General features: G+C 37.2%; 1 protein-coding gene across 1 annotated transcript in view; it reads right to left on the reverse strand.

Annotated features, from left to right (window-relative positions):
* LOC585317 (ribosomal protein S6 kinase-related protein) overlaps positions 1-15,137 on the reverse strand; it is an 86,588-nt gene that overhangs the window by 28,695 nt on the left and 42,756 nt on the right. The window lies entirely within an intron of this gene.

Genomic DNA, 15,137 nt, shown 5'->3' on the forward strand with positions numbered 1-15,137 from the left:
ATGGGAAAGAAGACGATTCTTTGTACCATTATCTCGACTCTTAATTCCTTTTCTGATTTAATTCCAGACCCTCCTCCCGAGAAAAATCCAAGTTTTTCACTGATTAAAAACTGTGAAAACGCACCAAAAAAGGTCACAACGCGAAGTAAAGATGTTGAACCAACGATGGGTAAACAAAACTTCTCGATATTGATTGGTTCAAATAAAAAGGATGGATTGAAAAACTAAGCCCGAGTCATTACGGTTTTTGTGCCAAACGTTTCAGTCATTTGGATGAAGACATTCTTTCATATCTCCGTATCGGCAATTAAGTCCCGCCAATTAATTTAGGAGTTCCAAAGTGGAAATTAAGTCTCGCCAATTATTGTTTTAGATCTCCGTAGGGGCAACAAAGCCTTGCTGATAATTTATTGTTTTTAGAGCTCCGGAGGCCGGGCAACAAAACCTTGCCGACTATTATTGTTTTTAGAGCTCCGGAGGGGCAACAAAACCTTCCGGTAATTATTGTTTTTAGAGCTCCGTAGGGGCAACAAAACCTTCCGGTAATTATTGTTTTTAGAGCTCCAGAGGGGCAACAAAACCTTGCCGACTATCATTGTTTTTAGAGCTCCGGAGGGGCTACAAAACCTTCCGGTAATTATTGTTTTTAGAGCCTCGGAGGGGCAGCAAAACCTTGCCGACTTATCATTGTTTTTAGAGCTCCGGAGGGGCAACAAAACCTTCCGGTAATTATTGTTTTTAGAGCTCCGGAGGGGCAACAAAACCTTCCGATAATTATTGTTTTTAGAGCCTCGGAGGGGCAACAAAACCTTGCCGACTGTCATTGTTTTTAGAGCTCCGGAGGGGCAACAAAACCTTCCGGTAATTATTGTTTTTTAGAGCTCCGGAGGGGCAACAAAACCTTCCGATAATTATTGTTTTTAGAGCCTCGGAGGTGCAACAAAACCTTGCCGACTATCATTGTTTTTAGAGCTCCGGAGGGGCAACAAAACCTTGCCGACTATTATTTTTTTTAGAGCTCCGGAGCGCAACAAAACCTTGCCGACTATTATTGTTTTTAGAGCTCCGGAGGGGCAACAAAACCTTGCCGATTATTATTGTTTTTAGAGCTCCGTAGGGGCAACTAAACCTTGCCGATAATTATTGTTTTTAGAGCTCCGGAGGGGCAACAAAACCTTGCCGATAAATATTGTTTTTAGAGCTCCGGAGGGGCAACAAAACCTTGCCGACTGTTATTGTTTTTAGAGCTCCGGAGGGGCAACAAAACCTTCCGGTAATTATTGTTTTTAGAGCTCCGTAGGGGCAACAAAACCTTCCGGTAATTATTGTTTTTAGAGTTCCGGAGGGGCAACAAAACCTTGCCGACTATTATTGTTTTTAGAGCTCCGTAGGGGCAACAAAACCTTCCGGTAATTATTGTTTTTAGAGCTCCAGAGGGGCAACAAAACCTTGCCGACTATCGTTTTTTTTAGAGCTCCGGAGGGGCTACAAAACCTTCCGGTAATTATTGTTTTAAGAGCTCCGGAGGGGCAACAAAACCTTCCGATAATTATTGTTTTTAGAGCCTCGGAGGGGCAACAAAACCTTGCCGACTTATCATTGTTTTTAGAGCTCCGGAGGGGCAACAAAACCTTCCGGTAATTATTGTTTTTAGAGCTCCGGAGGGGCAACAAAACCTTCCGATAATTATTGTTTTTAGAGCCTCGGAGGGGCAACAAAACCTTGCCGACTGTCATTGTTTTTAGAGCTCCGGAGGGGCAACAAAACCTTCCGGCAATTATTGTTTTTAGAGCTCCGGAGGGGCAACAAAACCTTCCGATAATTATTGTTTTTAGAGCCTCGGAGGGGCAACAAAACCTTGCCGACTATCATTGTTTTTAGAGCTCCGGAGGGGCAACAAAACCTTGCCGACTATTATTGTTTTTAGAGCTCCGGAGGGGCAACAAAGCCTTGCCGATAATTATTGTTTTTAGAGCCTCGGAGGGGCAACAAAACCTTCCCGACTATCATTGTTTTTAGAGCTCCGGAGGGGCAACAAAACCTTCCGGTAATTATTGTTTTTAGAGCTCCGGAGGGGCAACAAAACCTTGCCGATAAATATTGTTTTTAGAGCTCCGGAGGGGCAACAAAATCTTGCCGACTATTATTGTTTTTAGAGCTCCGGAGGGGCAACAAAACCTTGCCGACTATCATTATTTTTAGAGCTCCGGAGGGGCAACAAAACCTTCCGGTAATTATTGTTTTTAGAGCTCCGGAGGGGCAACAAAACCTTGCCGATAAATATTGTTTTTAGAGCTCCGGAGGGGCAACAAAATCTTGCCGACTATTATTGTTTTTAGAGCTCCGGAGGGGCAACAAAACCTTGCCGACTATCATTGTTTTTAGAGCTCCGGAGGGGCAACAAAACCTTCCGGTAATTATTGTTTTTAGAGCTCCGGAGGGGCAACAAAACCTTGCCGACTATCATTGTTTTTAGAGCTCCGGAGGGGCAACAAAACCTTGCCGACTATCATTGTTTTTAGAGCTCCGTATGGGCAACAAAACCTTTTTGAACATTACAAGTCGGGTTGGCTTACGATGACTATAATGTCGGCAAAACTTTTGTGGATTAAAATATTGTGGCCGTAAACGGTTTGATTTTGAAAAGGGCATTCCGGCCAGTGAGAGGGGCATGGCGGCAAATTGCCGATTGCCGGTGGGTAATTCGAGCCCTGCCTTTACGCCATCTTCCGTTTCTATGGCTATGTTCACACAAGGGATCGTCAGAGATTTTTAATTTAAATTTGGCGAAAAATTTCAAATTATGAACATCAATGAGAAGCCACACAGGACCAAAATAAAGTGTTTTCATTTTTAAACTACAAGCCAATGTAACCCAGAAGTTCATCATGGCACATAAGTCAAGCAAGCTTTAAAGTTAACTATGAGTCCATCTGCATGGTCCATAACTTCAAGAAAAGTTTAAAGTCCATACAACTTATTCATTACATGTCAAATAATCAAGAATGAACTTTAGACAGTCAAAATAAAAAGGATTACCAGTAATCTACCTTTCCATAAATAACATTATTTTTCCATGACTTAGATATGAACTTTAAAATCTACCTGCAAACGCCCACACATTTTTACCTGCTGTAAGTAAAATCCATGAAGGCAGCATATGAACAACTTCACAGAAAGGTCAGATTTATAAAAAAAATTATAACAAGGAAAAAAAACACTTCAAATTTCTTTCTGAGAGAACTTGTTCAGTCATATTCTCCCATTACACAATGATCAATAAAATGAGGCAAAATGTTATTCCATTTCATATCCTCATGCTTCCTGTCCCTATTTTCTCATTCCTCTATGCACATTACAGGTGATTTCGTTTTGGAAGATAAAATGGATCAAATCTGATTCAAAACCATTCCTTCAAAAAGCTAATACACATACACAAATTCTTCAATGGTGTAATTCAATACTGATTTTCTACACTATGAAACTACACCTACTACTAGAAAAGTCATGCAAACAAATGGACTACCTTTATTATTTCTAATATCTATTTCCAGCGGAACACCCCTCTTCCATCTTGACCAGCCATCTTATGATGTCCAACTTGAGAGTTTATCATCACTTAGAAACTAGAGCCTGGTATTGTGGTTGGAGTGTGTCTGCTTGAAAAATGCGCATCAAATTCCATTTTAAAACCAAGAGCAATTTGATCAATCCCTCCTTTCCATATCAACTTCATTCACAAGTAGAACTCTTGTGTACATACACTCACTTAGTCTGTATAGTATTCATTCCAGTGCAAAATTCTCTTTTAGTGAAAAGAAAGAAAGAAAGACATTCAATTTGGGGATACATCATTACTGAAATATCATTGAATCAATTAGGAATGAGTTAATCCCATCTATTACACACACTGAAACAGTCAAGAGTATGAAAATACGTGTTGTCTTCTTCTAACATTTTATTTTCAAAATTTGAACTCATAAATAAGGTTAGGAAGTCTATTTTTTAGATATGTAAGTGCTGGTTTTAAATTGATTTTGAATTTTCAAAGAATGCAATAAACCTGACGATGTCTTAAATTGAATTCATCAGGTATTCTATGATTATCAAGGTTTGTTGATAGTCTGTCCATGGTATGAGCGTGACCTTTTCTGTTAAAAGTATTTTGCAGAATTCTGCTCTTCTCGGGGGTGGTTTTTACCAATTTATTCATAGTCTTTGTCCCCTCATAGATTCTTTCTAGAGTTTATTCGCTTTCTGCTCCGATTCATATCTTTAAATATTAAATGAAACTCCTACATAAAATCTCCATGTCTCCACTCATTCTACATTTGGCAACCATGATGCGCAAGATAATCTTCGCTCATTTTTCAACCCACCTAAAAAAAAAAATCTAAATTAATACTGGTCGACTTGATTAAATTCAAGACAGGATTGATTACCTGGCTTTCCATAACTGACTTAATTTGACAGCATATAGAATATATCTGATCCCCTTTATGGTAATTTCAGGAATAGATTAGACTAAAGAAAGGTCAATTATTTCATAACAATCATTTGCTTATTTTCATATATTTTTCATTGGGCTGTTTCTTTTGAAATGTTTCAGGGACAAAAATACTGAATACAATAAAATTGCCACAAAATAAAAATTGAGTAAAAACAATTCAAACGAAGAACAGTTCAAATTTGAAGGAAATGGTACAGTACATGGCTCATGTAAACATTAGTCTATGACCCAGATTACTCAGACCCTGTATCATGTTTTGTGACTGACTAAGTCTGACTCCTGTAAACAATGTTGCGTGTGAGTCCTCAACCCAACCACTCTCCTGGGTGCTTGTAAGTCATTACCTCAGACAAACAACTATCTCCACACGCATGAAAGCAATTCTGCAAATATTTGGATCATGCATCACAGATTACTGAGTGGTACTGAGTGGTTAGAGAAAGCTGTAAGATGATGGTTCGTTCCCAAGATCACCAATTGAAAAGACCTCTGGGGCCCGTTTCACAAAGCCTTTTTTCAATGACAAATAACAAAAATCAGTGACGAATCTGCTGATAACCAATCAGAAGCAAGGATTTCAGTAGCTTATAACACAAACTGTCATTTGTCACTGATGACAAGTTTTGTGAAACGGGTCCCTAGCTGAAGGATGCTTGATAGAAAATGTTCATCTTTCTCTCTTTGTCTAACACTTAACACCATTAGCTTTGTAGCTTTTACTAAATAAATGCTATTGGGAGTAGGATCAACCAAATTTAGACATAATTTGAGTATCTGATATTCATTTCAAGTCTCTTGCTATCAAATTTTATATAAATTTTAAACAAAGTGAGATGCGAGCGAGTCCATGTGATACAGGAAACTTCAAGATTACAGTGAGAAACAGTCAGACAAGAATAGCTGTATGTTAAATTTATGGTAGAAGAAGAAGAAGAAGAAGAAGAAGAAGAAGAAGAAGAAGAAGAAGAAGAAGAAGAAGAAAGAAAAAAAAAAAGAAGAAGAAGAAGAAGAAGAAGAAGAAGAAGAAGAAGAAGGGGAAAAAGAAAAAAGTAGTAGAAATTGAAGTAGACAAAAGAAGAGTAGGAAGAAGTAGAAAAAGAAAACAAAGAAAAAAGAAAAGGAGATGGGGGAAAGGGAAGAAGAAGGAGGAAGAGTAAGACGAAGAAGGAGGAGAAGAAGGTGGAGGAAGAGGAGGAGGAGGAGGAGAAGAAAAGGAGAGGAAAAAGTAGAAGGCCACAGTTCTTCATGGAAATACATGACATGACCACAGCATTTCTAGACATGGACTAGATGGTGCATGTACATGTAAGTGCATATTGGAGTTATTCAATGGATCTTAATAAGATGTTAACCTCTTCCAGACCATACACATATCGGTGGCTCCACACAAAACTTTATTGTAAAGAGTCAAGATTAAAACTTGTCATGATTTATATTCATGAGCTCCTTCTTTCAAACTAAATTGCATGGGAAAAGGGGGACCAGACTGAAATCTTGGGTACCGACGTGCCCTGCGCGCCTGGCTTACCACCCAGTCTTTCTATCAGTAGTAACAGTATAAGATCAATCTTATTCCATGCACGAAGACGTACGTGATGTACCTGGCGTCGATGCAATAGAATTAGAAGCATTACGCACTGCTCACGGTCACTGCTTAATTTCTTAACGATCCATTTAACAAGAGCATCGCTGGGTAATCTAGTGGGTGCAAAATACCTCCTCCGAGTCTAGCGCTTGCTAATTCACTCACAGTTGGGGGGTGAGGGGTGGGTTAAAGAGGACCTTTCGAAGGAAGTGGAAGGTAATTAAAGAGGATATCCCTCCTGTTAAATTGCCCTCTACACATTTCAAGGCCATATGGTAATTAGCCTTGTGACCTGTAGGGAATAATTGGAACTTGTATTCAATGAGGATGTAAACTCAGAGCATTGGAGCATTCAATGACTCACCATCATGACTTGTGTAATCCTAGCTGAAAAGTGAAAAACAACTATTACTGTTTCCCTTCCTTTCCCTTCCATCCTTTTACTTTCTCTCTCTACTCCTCTCCCTATTCCCCCCCCCCCCCCCTCCCCCCTCATTTGCCAATGGATCAAGTTTACATTAAATACATTTGTAGGAAGCTTACAATATGTATTGTTTTGGGGATGACACAGACGATTGGAGATTACCAAGGACCCTTAATCAATGGAATTACAAAAACAAATCTCTCTCAGCACACAATGCAAAGGAGAACAAAAGAAAACAAACGCTCTTGAAAACTGAGAAATTTGTCATCATCGTCAAATCCAGCAGGATATGGTGAAGTGAATGACCTTTTGCAATTCACCCGGGGACCGTGAAAAACATTACTCATGTTCCATATTTCCTGCATGATCGCGGAACGATAACAACACAGTGGCTTCGTTTATTCCCTCGGCCACGTGGCGTCCAAAATGCTTCGTTAACCAACCTCAGTGAGGTAGACATGATCTTTCTCTCTCTCTCAGCACATCAGATATTCTGTATCAAATTTTATGAGGTCATGACTTGTCTAGAAGAAAGGACATCTTAAAAACAATGCACATTTCTGTGGCCATCTTTAAGAAAAAAATGTTTCAGAAGGTGTAATGATGCCATCATGCAGTATTTTAGATTTTCATTTTCTGAGAAATTATAATGATGTAACAAATACAAGAATATTCTTGATAACTACTTACTTGGAGGTTAGGAGTTGAATGTGAATGCTTGTTTAAGGAGTTGAGCCAAAGGTTGGGCCTCAGAGGATTTTTTCGAGGATTACAAAGACATGCATCAGGTCATGTTTCTGCTTCATTTAAGCAAACCACAGTTAAAGGGACACAGCAATCATTGCTACAGAACTGAATAACAAATGTTATTTGGAAAATAGTTCATAATAATATTACTGTTGTCACATTTGTTGTAATTTTGCTTTCATAAGTTTTTGAAGTGATTCTTTATTCTTTATTAAATAGTAGTTCATACATTTTTTTTAAAGACTTGATACTTGGAATGGGTTACACATTGAAGAGACCTTAGAAGACAAAACACATGCCAAACAACATCCATGTATTCAACTCTTGAACTTGATAAAGATCTTCACTTTCATAACTGGATTTAAAAGGAAACTTAACAGGGTACAGGATCCAAGCACCAAGAATATAATTACAATTATTATGAGATTCAACCTGCAACACTCTGAAACAGAACTACCATTCCAAATACCACAATCCAATCACATTAGTGAAAATAAGTGAAGTGTTATCTAATTTGTCCATTCAAATTATAGAGCTTATATGAAATTTCATTTTTAATGCTAATGCAAATGGGTAAAAGCTTAATTTGATCATGCAATAAAAATATAATTGCCTGAATTTGTGCTTGGTTTTCGTGAAACTAACATTCTGTAAACCACAATCCAATTACATTAGTAGAAAATAAGTGAAGTGTTATCTAATAAGTAAATTCAAATTACGGAGTTTATATGACATTTCCTTTTCAATGACAATGAAAAAGGGTAAATGTCTTAATTTGATCAAGCAATAAAAACATAATTGCCTGAATTTGTGCTTGGTTTTCATGGAATACTATTACAAGCTCATTATGGACAATATATTGTTAACCTATGGACAGGAAAAGAGAATTGACAGACAATGCTTTAAATGGTCTCTCTGGAAAATCACTTTGCTTTCTAATTGATTGCTAAGTTATAGTAATTGTATAGTATTGTTTGGTAAGAGCAATGGGGTGTTAACTCTGTGGAGAATGAGAAGAGCTGGCATCCTACTGGCTCTCAGCAGAAAAAGGTATAAAATAAAAGAGTAATAGCTAGAGAAAACCTAAACATTCATGGAAAGACACAGGTTAATCATCAATAATGGTCACTGAGCTTGAGGTCTGGTGATGAGAGTGTAATCATAGATGAACCAGGGCACAAATCACGGTTCAACACATATATTGCATAAACATCTGTGGCTCTATATATTGGTTGGTTGGGGGGGGGGGCTTTCACATCTACACCTTTCCACACTTAGCCAGTTTGGAGCCAGAAGGGTGTTAATTCATGTATGTTAACACAGTTAATTCTCTTCTGGCTCTGAACAGATGATTTACACCTACATTATACAGCAGATGAGTCTCTCTGTCGTATCAAAAGTCCATTTCGAGTCTACAATTCTTTTTGCGAGAACTACTCTATTGGCCAATCAGAAACAATGATAAACAAGCATCTGCCCTTTCTAATTAAATCCCCTCTGATTATCAACAATACAAGCCTGTCAGATGGATAAACAAGGCTTTGTCGTAGGAGTAATGAGATTGTTTGTTTTTTCTTGAATCTTTCCAGATCTCTATTATGAGATTTCTTAACCCTCTGCCTACTGGAAACAGGGTGGTCCCTACATTGTATATTAAAGATAAACTTTAGTACTGGTAATGCGATTGCATTGTGAAAGAAAAGGTGTGGAAAGGATCAGAAACAGTTGATCATGTAGTATGTAAGTATTGGTGTGCACTGCAAGGTTCTGGAGTCATCAAAATCATAATAAATTTGACCGAGTCTTGGTAAAGTAGCAAGCCCTGTACACAGAAAGCTATATATGGGACAACACACATGGTGTCAGGGCTAGTACTACCGTGATTTCCTTGTCTTTCTATGCTCATTACTCAGCCAGTATACATTTTCTTCCAAAATTGTTTGGCACATGTCATTTATTTGTAATCTTGAACATTCAGTGTAAGTTTCGTTTGATTCTGTGAGAATTAATTTTCTTTTTTTAACCAGAACTGGAGTTTATCTTTAAGCCTATGGATTGAAATAATTCAGTAGTCAGCGGGTTAAGATTAATGCTCTCTGCTCTGATTCCTGCTGATATATTACTTGTTATAAATCAAATGTGTTTTGAGCACCATGTCATCCAGCGACCTAATTTCTTGACAAAGACGCTTAAGCTCAATCTGTGATGATTGGCGCAGATGGTCAGCTGTCTACAGCTGTGTTCATATATTATTTAAAATCTAGAATTAGGGAAAATTAAACTCATTAAATGATCAATTTTAAACAATTATTCTAGGAATCATTTCACAAGTATAAGGTTCTTCCTCACGCAACTCATGCTATTTAATAGTCTGTTTTACAAAGCAGAATCTAATCCGCACTTACCAACAAATACCTTATGGCTTCAGCAATTGCTTTTCAAAACAATGTTCATCATACTTAAGGCACAGAAACACTCAGATCCTGTGTGTTAGTCTACAACCAAAATAATTGATAGTATACACTTTGTGGAATGAACGAAGAATGAAGTAAGCCTGCATACTTTTCTTCTGCTATGAATACACAGGCTGAAGCGTGATAAAATAAACATCTTTGGAATCATGGTTGCATTCATCATATTTCAGAAAGCATGATTTTGGTCAAAACAATGTTTTACAATTTAGTCATTTAAATTAATATTCAAAATCACATACATTAAAATACCATAATGAAGATTAGACAGCCAAGTTCTTACACTAAACATCTTTAGAAAACCTATTTCTGGCTTCATACAAAGTCTTGTGAACACAGCAGATGGCACTCCATGTCACAGAGGCTGAAAGCTCATCACTTCTCCAGGCGGCTCAATTACACTGCTCAGAAACAAAACACTGTACGTAAACTGTTTTCAAACCTAATTTGGTTGGTCTGCACTGCAGCTCTAAATTAGCTAGAATTATGGGGATGAAAACCACTCAGGTGCAATTTGTTCTCCAGACGTTCATTAGAGGAATACAATAAAGGCATTATTGTCGAGCTCAATATATGGACTTAACAGACTATGCATATAGACTTCAAAGTTGTGTTCCTTTGAAAAGGTTAAATCAAGGTCAACTTGAACCTTGTTGAACTTCTACCTACCATGCACCATACAGGTCATGTCAAAACAGCAGAATTACACAAGCTACAGTTAATGCATTTATGAGAAAAAGTTTTTGGTTCATGTTTTCATAAACACACACAATGCAATCATCAGTAGATGTCAACATAGTACTACTGTTCCATATTTCATTCTGCCAAGAACAAAATCTAGCTGTAAAAGTAAGAAATTTATATTTCTAAAAATACTGGTTTTGCAAATGGAAAAAGTAGAAAGTGCAGAGACATCTAAAAGCAATCCAACTAGGCCTAATGTTACATTTTAGAATAAGAGACCATTTATTCATCTTTAAGGAGTAATAAAAGAACTCCACATGACGCAAATTTGCAAGCCTCTCTTTCATAATACAATGACTTCATTTTTTTAGTCTAGCTATTGCCTGCTAACCTAATACATAGAACGACCCATGTCTGTCTGATCCCCTCTTAATCCTGTTAAACACTGTTAAGGAGGCCAGGGTAATACCCAACTTCCCCTTCCAGGGTATGTAAGTGTCTATGGATTAAAGGGGAAGGTCAGAAGAAAGAAGACATTAAATAAAACTTGGTTCTACAGAGCATGGTCAAGTGATAATTACGTGATAAATATCCTACACTAACAGCAAGTGTTATTTCATCCCTGGACCAAATGCTAACCCTGACCCTGACACTAACCTAAAACCGAATTGAGACCAGAACAGAATCCCTTTGACAAAATAAAGATGAAATAATGCCTGAAGGAAATGTTCTCAAGGAAATGCCTGTTCACCTAAAAAGTTACCGGTACATAATTTGCCTCATCATGACTTTAACTGAGTATAACTGATCAGGTCAATTATAATCCACTTATGGACATTGATATAAATGGATACTGAAATCTAGATCAAAACATTTTAAAGATATCCATATTTCGAAGCAATAAGACAAGACGAAATGTGGTTCAGCGTATGGTCCTGCAACTTGGTATTCTAGGTTCAAGACTGAGCAAGCACACTTGTGCCTTTGGTGTAAGCTGTAAGGTATTAATCTCTCTCTCTCTCTCTCTCTCTCCCTCTCCCTCTATTTGACTTTAACTAGCACACAAGTGAAATTCAATTTTCAAACAATTTGTTGGCTCAGGTACTTAATAGATTAAACACTAAACAGAATTTGCCTGATAAGAGTAATTAGCAGAATCCTATATGAACTACTTTTTATTTAATCTATTTGGACATATTTGGGTTAATGCATTTGCAGTATTCAGATACAACCAGGCTTAGCTTCATCACATGCATAAAATTCAATTCAAAATGAAACTGGGTTAACTTGGTTTGGGCAACTGCAAGGGAAATTGATATTTAACTTCATTTTATGTCAATTGATTAAATTTTGTCTCATTAATCTTCTAATCTAGTAATTTTGTGCAATATTGGGGAAACAGATCAGCGATCATTGATTATGCAGCTAGGGCAGGGAAAAAGTGAATACAGATTTCAGCATGTAGTATATACATCACCAAAGCTCTTTTCACTTTCCCTAACTTCTATTTTTGTTTCTCCTCGTTGTGAAAAGAAATCTATAAATCTATAATAAACAGGACAGTAATTAAGACATTATTTTGAAATAGACAAAAAAGATGGATTCATGTGTGGAATATATTTGGAAATTTCTAGAAAAACAATCATTTGTCCTGCTAGATTTATAATTTGGCCACTCAGGATTTCCAAAGTTAATTGGAAAGAATTTGGGAATCTTCTGCTGAGAGCTAGAATGAGTTTAATTCATTAACTTTAACACAGAGTTTACCTTCTTCTGACTCTCAACACATGACAAACTGCAAATCATAGAAATGTGAATCGACCTTTCACTTATAAAGCACTGATTGAATTTCCATTACAACTGCTTCTACAAATTGTGTCTAAATTAACAATACCAGGGACTTTATCATCTACACAGTCTCTCATCCAGTTTATACCTTAAAAATACTACTGTATGCTTTTATATGAAGCCAGTGTATATAAATATGTTTTTAACTTTCAAAATAGTCTATAGTTCTTTTATGTTTTAAATGTTTTGTTTTGAGTATAATCAATTAAAATCAACTCCCTTTAACTACAGAAATGGCTGTACATTTGAACATTCTCACATCGCGTCTGCCAGCTGTGGCTTGTCATCTTGTATGACAGGGATCATCTTTTCCCGTTGCGCCCACGATGGAACATATGCTTGAGGCACCCTTGTAAAAATCCACTTCATCTAATTAATCTTTTTTCAACAAGGACGGTGTTAGCAAATGGTTTGTTACTTCAGCTGTATTAAACCGAATTAGACGTCATGTTCATGTTTAAGAGAAACTTTAAAATAAGAGACTCTTATTCTAGATAGCACATCTTGGCACTTCGAACAAATGGACAAGGGTAAATATTAGTAGCATAGATTGGTCGCCAGTGTTACAAGACATTAGCACAAAAAGACGTAATTTCCTTAAAAGGGATCGACAATGAGTCCACCAAAACTCCCCTTTCAATACTTTCTAGAACAACATTAGGTTAAACAATGAACTCAAATTCATATCCGAGCAACGTCCGAGAGCCCATTATCATTTGAAGCAAATTTCTGTGTTGTGATGGTACTGAAAATTGGAGATGGAGACATACATGTCGTTAGTACACTTGCCTCTAAACTTAATGAAATTTAGAATGATGTGTCATGTATTTTAGTTTCTATTTGCTTTATTATATTTCCAGTCTTTTGTTCGGATCTCCTTTTTTTCTAAAATATAGTAAAGAGGACTGCTCACTAAATAGAAATGGGGGAGGATAATCTTTTTCACAACCCAGCTTCAAATTCGATGGTGTATATAGACCTAATAAAATTCTGCTAATAAATATCATTATTTGAAGTGCAAACATAATTTTTATATTCATAATAAATCTTTACAAATGCACTATTAAAAGCTGATGTTTTGAAACTAGGATAAAATTGGTGCCCTTTTAGTACAGTTACAAACAAAACAAACCAGCTTGACCAGATGGCAAGCTGCACTAGAGCAAAACATGATCAAAAGGTCTGTCAATTCATGTACGCAAACCGTAACAAGGTGTCTCATGTTCGCACAGCTTTCCTGAGAAATAATGGTCTAAAAATAACGTATAAAAGCAGAAGTGATGATGTACCATCCTGGGAGCTAATTAGACGAAGAACAGAACAACAAGCCAGGCACACGTGATCAACTAAATGGGCCGATACATGAACCGAAGAGCAAACGTCCAATAATAGATTGTATGCCATTAATTATACGCTTACTATGTGAAGTACTATTTTTATGCTAATTTGTAAGACAAAAACTTGGAGACCAAGAACAAAGCAACAATCACAGATAGAGTTTCTTTGGAAACTAATTATCTACATTTGGCACTCTTAACCCATGCAGGTGAGATTAACAGGTAATAGTAGAATGTTTAATCACCTTATGGTAGATCGATTGATGCTAAGGAATTGAATCACTGTACCCCAGTACAGTTGAACTAGAGAGATCTTCTTCTCCTTTTTATCGATTTTTTTTAAATGTCAATCTGTGTACTTCTTAGCTGGTACCGTTACCAAGACAAACCACACATGTCACAGCCAGCTGACTCCAATTTAGTTTTCATCTTAAAGTGATTCCTGAAAGGCATTTTGTCAGGCATCATCCAGAGGCAATTGTCGTAACACAATTGAATCAATGGCTGCTGGCTGTGACAACTGACAGGACTACACTGTGTTTTCTAAAGACCAGATGAACAGCTGGCTTGATAGGATACAACCAATAGCAATATCAACAACAGATCATGAGAGAGAAGAGGTACCAAACCAAGAAACAAAGTACAATATATGACAAGAAACATAAATATGAAGGGGATTAGGGGTGGCTTAGAAGTTTAGAGAAGAGTTTACCTACAGAACAATTATATATATCATAGGTGTAATTTATAGATGTTTCAACGATTCATTCTGTCCAAATGACCTCTTGTCCTTGATTAATCGATTGGTCCATATGCTTCAAAAACTTGTTTACTTCTTAAGCATTCAGATCACGTTTCTATCTGGTGAGCTAATGGGGTGATGCTTAAGTCCGATTAATAGCACTCTGCTGCCTGATTAGGACACCTGCCTTCACTTAATCTCTTTATGAGATCACAAGACTAGACAGTGGATGCCTGATGAATGAGTAATGATGTGACTATAGGCCTGTCTTCATCAGCTCAAAATTGGCAAATAACCCGCTATTTTAACTATCCTGATTGCAAATTATCCAGCTAATTTGCGTTTTCATCAGCCCGCAGTTGCATTTAGCGGGATATTTGGTCGAGATAATCATACCAAGATATCTTGGGCTATTTGGCAAAATATACCCCTTTTTGTCCGGTGCGTCTACACTAGCCTGAAGACTCACACTGTGCGCTAACGCTGAGCAAAATATCTCGAGGTCGGGTCTCGAGCTGATGAAGACGCGATTTGTCACTTCAGGCATATTTCCCAAAACAGAAATAGCGGGCTATTTAGCAATCTTGAGCTGATGAAGTCATACCTTATGAGCCTCTCCTGAGTGATCAGATATTGCCTTGGGTTTCACCCTGGTAACACGGTAGGAATTAGACGGATGGGAGAGGTATCATTCTCTCAACTAATCTTGATTTAGATAAATGTGCTATTTACCTAAAGTTAAAATATATGAAGACGAAAAAAACCAAGATGCAGTGACGTAATGTCGTA

This window comes from Strongylocentrotus purpuratus, unplaced genomic scaffold, assembly GCF_000002235.5.
Source record: "Strongylocentrotus purpuratus isolate Spur 01 unplaced genomic scaffold, Spur_5.0 spur5_scaffold_2, whole genome shotgun sequence".
Classification (NCBI taxonomy): Eukaryota; Metazoa; Echinodermata; class Echinoidea; order Camarodonta; family Strongylocentrotidae; genus Strongylocentrotus; species Strongylocentrotus purpuratus.